The following is a 10,962-nucleotide window of genomic DNA, read 5'->3' on the forward strand; positions in this document are numbered from 1 at the left end:
TATGCCCCATACTTTCAAAAGTAAGTACACACTCTTTCGAGAACTCTCTCTTCCTCACTTTTCAACCTCTTGGTTTTTCCATGTGTAAGAGAATGAAACAAAGAAGAAATCTTCATATTAAGAACGGATAAAAAGATATTAAGACTAGGGACTTAAATAAAGTATGCTCAACTACAAATCTGTGTGCTCCTTGATTAAAATAATATTGTAAATAAATTAAGAAATGAAGTATTGAATGCATAACAATTTTCTTATGCATACCTATACTTTTCGAAAGAAAAAAACAATGAACTAATTTAAACATAAAGATCATAAAAGAAGAGATTAAATTTCATAATTTATGAGTCAAGTAGATTTGGGCATTTGCACTTACCATCATTATTATGAATATGTCTCTTGTCATATATACTTAAGTAATAATAAAGTTTGAGATGCAAGGGTTTAAGAGAAATCTTATATACCCATATACACAAAATGACATGGCATTTACTACTCAATATTTACCTTGATACTAAAATATTAGCATCTAATAGTTTGCTAATAATTTTCCAATATATATTAAGAAGAAACTAATATCACTTTTCTAAAGATACTAATATTTGATAAAATTTAGAACGCAAGAGTATCGATTTTCTAAAGATGTGCATAATTATACATAATCATGGACATTCATGAGACTAAGGTGTATCCCACATGGTCATCGATGGATATGAAACTAATTTCATGTAGGTAATGTTCTTAAAGTCCCATACCTAAAGAAGAGGGAAAGTCGTAAGACTATACCCTCATGGTACTTGTAGTAGCATACCTAATGGTATGGGTGGGAAAGCATGATTCATCCCCATGTAGAGATAATCATAATTTCCTCCATTGTTTGAATGCTATGGAAGAAGTCACCATGATTGTGCATATCCTATCCATCTTGTGTAATGCATGGTGTTTATAGTGACTAACATGAATTCTTTCATTATTGGGACATGCATAAATTTATAATCTAACAACCTCATATAGATATGCCCCAAGGTGTCCTTGGTTAGAGTCCAATTTATATTGTACATCTTCCCTACATGCACATACGATGCTAGTTGTTGCTTGGAAATTAACACATGATGACGCTAATAGGTTGTCTAAGAATTTGGTATGTATCCTCAAGTGTCACTCTCATATGTCTATAGAGGATAATAGATGGAGGAGTGTAGATCTTATCTCTCTATTAGTGTAGTAGACATGTGATCACAAAACCACATATTGGGAAATTGCATACGTAATATATACCCACCCAATGTAGTAGTGTTACCTCCTAATGGGATAGATCTCCAAGGTAGCTCTATAGTAATGAGAGACCATCCCCCTTTGGTGTTCTCTTTCATGGTTGATGGGTGATACAATCATTAAAAAGCTTCATATTAGTCTCATATCATACCAAATTTCTTTATATTTCAAAAAAAAATTGTTGGTCAGTAATGATAATTGTGACCCCTAGATGCTAGTAAACCCTTATGGGATAGTTTAATATTTAGATTATAGTATGATAGTTAGATGCTAATTCCTACATAGGATTCCTATGTGTGGTGTGAGCCACATTGCTAGACATAAAAAATGATAAAATATATACTAAATTAAAACCTTTTCTCACCTCTCATATGATGAATCATTACTCCACTCACTTTTGAAGATCATCTAGTTGAAGGTAGTAGAAGACTCATCTACATCACATTTTGGCTCTTTGAGTGCTCATAATTTCTATATATTAACAACTAAAATGAATAGCAATTTTTTTTTTTTAATATTAATTTTTTTAAAAAAATTTCTGAAGCACCTAATATACAAAATCCTTTATAACTTCTCCTCGTGAGCTCAATTTTTTGTGCCATTTTCTCTTTGCATAACCTAGATTTACCCTCTTAATTGTGACATATTATTCGTCATGTTATTTTTTGAAATAACCCTTTTGAGAGTGTTTTTTCTTTGAATATGATAATCTTGAATCAACCTTCCTATTTTTCCTCCTCTAGATTAGGAAAAAAATTTAGGGTGAAAACATTCACCCTTATTTCCTTCTAATATATATTTTCATTGTATCATTCTCTCACTTTAGAATTCCTCTATCTACTACTTTGATTTTCAAAGTAACATATTTAGATATTCTTGTAGATTATTATTATTATTATTTAAATTTATATTTTTAGCTAAACTAAATTCAAATGGATTCACAAAAATGCAATAACAAGAATTTAGTTTAGCTAAAATTTATTTTCTTTCTAACTAAATAATTCCAACTTTACTTATCCTAGGATTAAGATTGTTTTTTAAAGAAACATTTTGTGACTATTTAATGTAAAAGCAAATAATATTGATAATTATAAAATTAATTTAAATTTAAAAATAAAGAGAATCCATTTTATGTGGACATATAAAAAATTCATAAAATCTTATTTATTTAAAATTAGAAATAAAACTCAAAGAAATAAATTAAAGAATGTACAAAATAGAATGCGAAGACGAAACTAGAAGCAAATGCCAAATCTCATTTTGTAAGATCCCAACACATTTACATTCCCATTTGTATGTCTTTGAATGGTAGATAACTTCTAAAATATATGTTACTTAGCTGAAGTAGTTTAGTCAATTTGTTTCGTTAGACATGATAACACACTGGTAATCTACTAAATAATGAAATTGATAAATAAATTTACTAAATGATAATATGCACATTATATTAAATAAAAAATAAATATAAAAAGTGAACATGAAAGAACATGCAAACCTCTAGATGCGATCGAGTGCTATCAAAATACCTACAAATACAATTTATGAAAAATTGTTACACACTATTTTAGAGCTTTTTTTTAGATCAATCCCCTATGATGGTATTTGAAGTTTTATAGACAACCAAGATGTATAAGTGATAAAATTAAATGTGTACACTCTTATCTTATGTGCACATAGGAATTAAGAATAATAAAAAAGTTAATAAAATTATGAGTATCAATTGTAGTCTATGGAGAAGTCTACCACAACATATGAATTTAATTAGATAGGTGGTGGTCTACATCAAAGAAATTAGTCCAATAGATAAGGGAGATACAAAATCAAAGCATATGAATATGGTCCAAACAACAAGAATAATATTACAAAAAATGATGTGCTTCTTGAATATTTCAGAGATGCAACCTTCTTGATAGCAATGCTTGAGCCTTTTCTTCATTATTTGTTTCATCTATTATCCCCTTTGTTGTTGCTTCAACCACCATTTCTTCATGATTTCTTTTTATGTATCTAGCTTTAGAGTGTCAAAGATTCCATCTTGAGGCACCATTGAAATTGAGTTTACTTCAATCTTTTGATGGAGCAATCCAACATCCTCAATCTTTTGGTGGTGCGTTAATCTGATCACCCCATGAACATGAAAAATATTAAGCCATTCCATCTTAACACCAATATATTATCTCAACATATAAAATTATATTTTTAATGAATGAACAAATAATTTAATTTATTTCATGATATATCACAATTCTAAATTAAATAAATCATATTATTTATTACATTCACTAAATTTGATCTTATTTTATTTTTTTATACTCTAAAAAAAATATATTTGTTTTTTAATGGACTCCATGACTAATTTTTTTCATAATTTTGAATTTAAATATTGTTAAATCTAGTTTTATCATGAAAGAAACTTAAAATTTCGTGACAAATATCATTAACGGAAGCAGGTGAATGCAAAATGACTCCTCAAATATCTTTGGTATTGGTAGGAAAATTTAGGAAGAACATGGATGTAGGATTCTAGATTTTATGGGCAATTCCATGAGAAATTTAAAAGGTTTTCTTTTGATGGTGGAAAGTCATGTATGGCCAGATGAAAAAGTTGTAGGTATGTTATGTCGTCTCTCTTTCACATTTATAAACATAGCCACACCTCTCTAGTCTTCTATTCAGCACTAGAAGTTTGTCCAAACGAACTAACAAATTGGAAACATTGATAAGGATTTCAAGTCCCCAGTGTTGCAAGTATCAGTAATTACCGACCATGCAGTAGCGTATGCATGAAAAGGATTAATATGCAAAGTCAGTCAGTTAGCCACCTTCAGCCTTAGTCGCACCTATAATTTCTGTTTATGCAATTGTTAATTTTGTCTGTGTGTGTATGCATTTGGTAAATTACTGTATTCTGCTCCATCTACCTCCAACAAGTGGTATTAGAGCCAGAGCAATTTGTTGAAGAGGATGCCGTAATACTAGTCTGAAATAGAATTGCTAGATTCATTGACGTCAAACAGACTCCAAGAAATTTGTTGCTAAGTGAATTGAAAATGTTTGCAGAATAAGATCAACAAGGGAAACATTAAGGAAAAAGTCACTGTTAAATTGTGAGATTTCCATAAGAACACACCCGTAGCTGTGAAGGAGGCTATAAGATAAGGAGGCTATGTGAGAACGCATGTTTAAGAAGATTGTTGAATTTGCCAAACTCAAGAAAGATAGATCGTTGCTAAGAAAAATCAAGGATTTGTGCAAAGCCAGATTGAGAAAGAGATCATTTGGAGATCGTAGCAAATCAGACCAGAGGGTTTGAAGACCCCAGTTTCACTGTCTTTGAAGAAAGACGCCACATTCTATAAGAGTTTGGTACTGGAGGTAATTGATTAATTGTTATTATTAGGGTTTGGAATAAAAGGGAGAGATTTCATTGAAGTGTAACTACTGTTTTGGTATTGGCTAGGGCATTAAGGATTTAAAAAAAAAAATTGTGAATTTCACTAGGAAAATTAGGCAAAGAGTGTTGAAGGAAAATATAAGTCTAATTTCTAAGGTAGATTTTTTAAATGGAGAATTAATGAAAGTGAAGAAAGAAAGTGAAATTTTCAAGAAAAGTAAGGAAGTTGATTAGAAAAATAAAGAGTTAGAAGAAAAGATAAAGTTGTTTGATGTGATTAAGAAAATGAATGAAGAACTGGAACAAAGAATGAAATTGTTTGATGATTTGGAAGAAAAGCTGGAAAGGCTAGAAGAAACAAATAGTTTACAAATGAATGAAATTTCAAAATTGAAAGAGGAAAGAAGTTTAGTGAAAAATGAGCTATCAAAGTTGAAAGAAGAAAATGAAAGTTTGAAGTCAAATAAATTAGTATGTGAAGATTTGTGTTTGTCATATGATAAGTGTGTTTTTGCTGAAGAAGTTTGTGATAAAGAATATGAAAAAGAAAATGATAAGGTTATTAAATGTACTGGCATTCAAATGAATGTTGGTTTGAAAATTATGAAAAGAATGGGCTATAAAGGTAAAGGATTGGGAAAGAATGAACAAGGAATGAAGGATCCAATTGAACCAATAATGAGGCCCAAATATGAAGGTCTCAGGTATGTTGTAGGTAAAGAAAATAATGATACAGGTGTTTCGGGTTCAAGTAAATCAATAGAAAGAATGAAGAGTGTGTAATGATACAGGAGTTTCGGGTTCAAATAAATCAATAGAAAGAATGAAGAGTGTGTAGTGTTCGTATTATAACAGGAAAGGACATACAGAGGATAGATTTTGGTATCTACATCCATGCAATATTTGTGGATTGAGAAATCATTGTGAGAAGACATATTGGAAGAAAGAGTCAAAGTATGAATGCATGAAATGAGATTGTGGATGGAGCTCTGGGACAAGTTGGCAAACTCTTACAGGTATGATCAAGAAGTTGTTCAAGTTTAAATATTCATATGTTGATAGAAATCAAGCAAAGTTTTCTAAAGGCATAATCGATGTTTCAAGTCAAAAGAAAGGAATGTCTAGCAAGGCTTCTACAAAATGTGAAGTTGGAGAAAAACCAAGATGGGTGTTTTGAAGATTTGAAAATCAGAATATTGAGAGACTGCTGCAGCAGTGGGAGAAGCGAAATGTATGGTACTATTATTAAGAATTGGATATGAAGATCAACAGATCTAAAGTTGGTTTGAAGCTATTTTAAGAAGTCAGCAGACTTCGTTAGAGACAAGTAAAAGGAATGAGACACAAGAAGAGCAGTCAGGGAATTGTACATGCAGTAACATTTGTGATCGAAATTAAAGAAGTGTGTTGGAAGTATCGGTAATTTCTCTCCATGCAAGAAAGATCATGCACCGACCATGCAGTAGCGTATGCATGAAAATGATTAATATGCAAAGTCAGTTAGTTAGCCACCTTCAGCCTCAGTCGCACCGATAAACTTTAGTCTGTCACCATCACCATGCAACCACCGAGTTTGCTTTTCATCGGTCATGCAAAACTAATCGTTTCATGCAGGATTTTTCCAGATCTCCTTAAGTTCGTTCTTTCTAGAATTTTCTATATTCTTCTATTAAAAACATTTGAAAAATGAGTTTTATATAAGGCAATCAATAAAATATGATTTGGTGCTGCAGCACATAATTGTCTGTGTAAATATTATTTTCTGTTTATGCAATTGTTAATTTTCTGTGTGTGTATGCATTTGGTAAATTATTGTATTCTGCTCCATCCACCTCCAACACCTAGGGCGTCAAATTTTCCCAGTTATAATGTGAAACCGACTGTTCGTAACAAAAACTGATTTTAAGTGACTAAATTAATCGACCCAACTTCCTTCAATAACGGAGATAATAACTAATCTTCTTTCAGGAGGAGGGAATAATCTGCGCCATTTTCAAACTTTTGTTGAAATTTCGAACACTCAGAAGTTAAGATATCAATCTGTGAATATGTCTGCTAAATGCGGGTCATGTGCAGAACCACGAAACATAAGCTCACCATTGAAAGTAGACAAGAATAGAGATGCCCTGTCCACTCAAGACATCCTTGAAACTTTGTATACTATATTTTTTATAAAGAGATTAGTTGAAAAATGGTTGCTCATATAGCCTTTTTCATGTTATTTCAGCAATACTTTTGCCTAACAAGCTAAGAAATTTTTCAGAATGTTTTATAATGGAATGTAATGGTTTAGAGATTGACCTCTTAAATTTTCATGGGAAAGGAATTGATATTTTTATATCACTTCACGTTTGGCGAGTCAAATATCGGCTATTATTTATGGTATTAATTTTAAGTATAGGTAAGGTCAACCACTATACTATAATCCTAGATGCCATTCATGTCGATTACCACCGTAATATTAGCAATGTAATAACGTGCATATAACCATATTGTCAACCAGTGGGGCTCACAGTTCGTTGTCTTGTACAGGTTTTACCAGGGCTGAATTTCTATATAAGGCGGGCTAGAGCCATAACACGTCGTATAACCATTGCAGGTCTTTCCTCATCCAAAATGGCCAGCAATGGAGCCTTACAGTCGTTGCTTCATTTACTTGCTATATTCTTCTTCGTCTTCCAGTTAGTAATGTCGAAGTCATTTGGAACTTCTGTAAATATGACGAAGGCAGAAAATGCGGTTGAATATCATGTTGAGAAGCCAGAGCTTGTAGCTCAGATGGTAGAAAGGTAAGCATGCTGGCTTTGTACCTAAAACATTTTAGAGCATTTAAGAACTTAGGATAGAAACGAAGTCCAATATCTTATCACAACGTGGAGTATGGTGTGAAAAATAAGGCTTAGTTCTAATGTGGGCTGATGGTAAATTGCAAGGTTTGTTAAACATGCTTCTACTTATTCTTGTGCTGTTGCTTTTTTCTTTCTTTATCGTGTTCTCTATAATATCATTCTTGTAACTGTCCTTGATACGCAGCTGCTGTAGACCAAATTTCTTTTGCCCATCAGCTGTTGTAGACCAAATTTCTTTTGCCCATATTATCATTCCCTTGGATAGTCTATATATGTTGTTATAGAGATAGATTCAATTGTTATTCCCTTGGAAAGTTTATATAAATTGTTTTAGAGATAGATTCAATGTAAGAAAAATGCACTGGCAAAAGATTTCGTAAGTTAGTCAGCTCAATTAATGTAACTTCGTAGTTCTAGTATTAAAGAATTTCAAGAGGTATTGTGCAGGAGTCTGAATACTTCAAGAAGGCAGCTGAGTTATATGTCCTGCGGAACAGGAAACCCCGTTGACGACTGTTGGCGTTGTGATCCCAACTGAGTTAATAACAGAAAGAGGCTGGCTGACTGTGCCATCGGATTTGGCAAAGACGCCATTGGAGGTCAGAATGGCAGATTTTATATAGTTACAGATCCCAATGACGATGACCCCGTCAATCCTCGACCCGGCACTCTGCGCCACGCTGTTATTCAAACCGAGCCTCTCTGGATTATTTTCCAAAGAGATATGGTTATTCAGCTCAAGGAGGAGCTCATTATGAATAGTTATAAGACTATTGATGGTAGAGGAGCCAACGTTCATATAGCAAATGGAGCTTGCATTACAATACAGTATGTGAACAACATCATCATTCATGGGATTCATATCCATGACTGTAAACCTGCGGGAAATACAAATGTGAGGAGCTCACCCACCCATTATGGGTACAGAACCAGAAGTGATGGAGATGGGATTACCATCCATGGATCAAGCGCAATTTGGGTAGACCACTGTTCATTGTCAAGCTGTACAGATGGACTGATCGACGCCACCAGAGGGTCCACTGCTATCACTATTTCAAACAGTTTTTTCACTCACCATGACAAGGTGCTCAACAGCTTATTTGCTCTGTAATAAATTGATTTTTCTTTAAAATTGAATGTTGTTTTTCAACGACACGATCTTAGAGTAGGGTACTCAAAGCCTATTATCAGACAAATTATGAAATGATGTTGGTAACTATTAAGTTATGAATAAAAAAGCTATTGCTCGAGTTAAATATTTATTTGTGTTTTGAAGGTGATGCTCCTGGGACACAGCGATGACTATACCCAAGACGTTAAAATGCAAGTAACAGTTGCATTCAACCACTTTGGAGAAGGGCTTGTTCAGCGTATGCCTAGGTATTAAAAAAAACTCTGTATTACTTACTCAAAAGCTAACGTTTATCCCTCTGTTTGCTATATAAACCTTAAAAAAGTTTAATGTTGTGATGCAGATGCCGACATGGATACTTCCATGTGGTGAACAATGATTACACCCACTGGGAAATGTACGCAATCGGTGGGAGTGCGAACCCCACTATTAACAGCCAAGGCAATAGATTCCTTGCCTCCGACTCCCACAAGGACGTAAAAGACCCATACAAATCATGTGTCTTATATCTTTAGTATATAATGGATGTAGAATAATTATGGTATGGATGACGTGCAGGTGACAAAGCATGAAGATGCACCAGAAAGTACGTGGAGGAACTGGATTTGGAGATCGGAGGGAGATCTGATGTTAAACGGGACGTTCTTCAGAGCATGAGGAGCTGGAGCATCCTCAAGCTATACCAAAGCTTCGAGTATGGCGGCAAGGCCTTCCTCTATTGTGGGCTCTATCACTGCAACTTCAGGTGTTCTCACCTGCAGAAAAGGTTCCCGCTGTTAGATCGAAATACTTGCATTATAGACAAACTGTTAGGATTCCCTCGATTCTGTGCTTGGCGAGCATGAGCGTGCTGAATGATGAATCTGTCTTTCTCCGACAGCATGATCATATATAACTAAAGGTTATAATTATTAGTTATTTTAGTTATGTTTGTTGAGACTACGGTCTTCTATTATATTGGAATATATATGTCTTCTTTCTATTAAAGTACAAGCGTAGTGGAGATCATATCAAAATGGTGTTTATTATCTTGCTTGCCACTCAATAATAAGTTATAATAGAGATCTATTCCATAAAACCAACACAACAATATATTTTGAAAATATAAACTATAATTGCACACGACATCTCCAAATATATTTCCCTTCACCGTTACTTATATTGATCTTTGGATTTTGACTCCTCATTTAATATTTTTATTAATAGATAGACGGTGTCTATCCAATCGACACAACGACTCTTTTGTTTAATAGTCAAATACTTTTAACACTAGTAAAATAGTCATCCTATCAACTAGATAGCCATTTTGAATATGAAGTGGGATATGCCTTAACTAATATCATTATTATTTATGAAATAACATCCATCATGAGCAATAACATTAAAACTAAAAGCCAATAGACATCATTAAGAAAAACATACAATGAGCCCCAAAGCTTGGAAAAGGAAAAATAAGGCTTTCTTTAGTGGTTAATGCAGGTGAATTAATTGATTTTTAAAAATAAATTAATCAGACGACTTTAGATTAAAATGTGTTGTTGAAGTCTAATCAGTAATATTAAGTAGAATAAAATAGAAAGTGTAATTATGTTATAAATTGATATTAATGAAGAGAGAATTTGTTTAACTTTGTGGTTAAGGAATGCATGTGAATTGATGAAGATAATAATATCTTTACACATGGGCATCTAGAGATACCCTAGATATTAATCATGTGTGTGGATCCATATTAGAATATTTCTTTATACTCTATTTCGAGTTGATCTCATTGTTTTGGGTATAGTTCACATTTGTAAACTTGATCCATATCTATGAAATCAATCTCTAATAATGATTGGATTCTATCTCATAAAATACATTTATGGCCAATAATGGTTGCTGTCACATTATCAAGTTTCTTTTTCTGTCAAGTTGGTTCTATTTTAAATTACTTGGATAGACAACAAGCTTCAAACATTTAGATAAATTATAGAACAATATATAGGTGATTCACATGCACTAAGAATAATGTGAATGCATACATAAAAATGTGAATGTGAATGATAGTTCCTTACATTAAGCTTTCATCAAAGAGGACATCCGACTTTGCATCTATTTATTATCTTATTTGTTTCAATTTCATTTGTTTATTTCAAAATATAGAAGGCAAATAGAAAGAACAAAGAACTCAAAAGATCAATATGACAAGAATAAATTATAATTCTATTAGAGAGTAAAAACCTAATATAAATAATGTGTATGAAGCCCTTGGTTATACATGCCAACACAAGACATTAGGTACCATAAGATAATGAAAAGTGTCTTAGTCTCATGAT

At 32.7% G+C, this 10,962-nt stretch overlaps 1 pseudogene; it reads left to right on the forward strand.

The window, feature by feature from the left end:
- The first annotated feature begins 4,951 nt into the window (after positions 1–4,951).
- Positions 4,952–9,477, forward strand: LOC131049430 (probable pectate lyase 5; annotated as a pseudogene).
- Positions 9,478–10,962: the final 1,485 nt, after the last annotated feature.

Source organism: Cryptomeria japonica, chromosome 3, assembly GCF_030272615.1.
Source record: "Cryptomeria japonica chromosome 3, Sugi_1.0, whole genome shotgun sequence".
Lineage (NCBI taxonomy): Eukaryota > Viridiplantae > Streptophyta > Pinopsida > Cupressales > Cupressaceae > Cryptomeria > Cryptomeria japonica.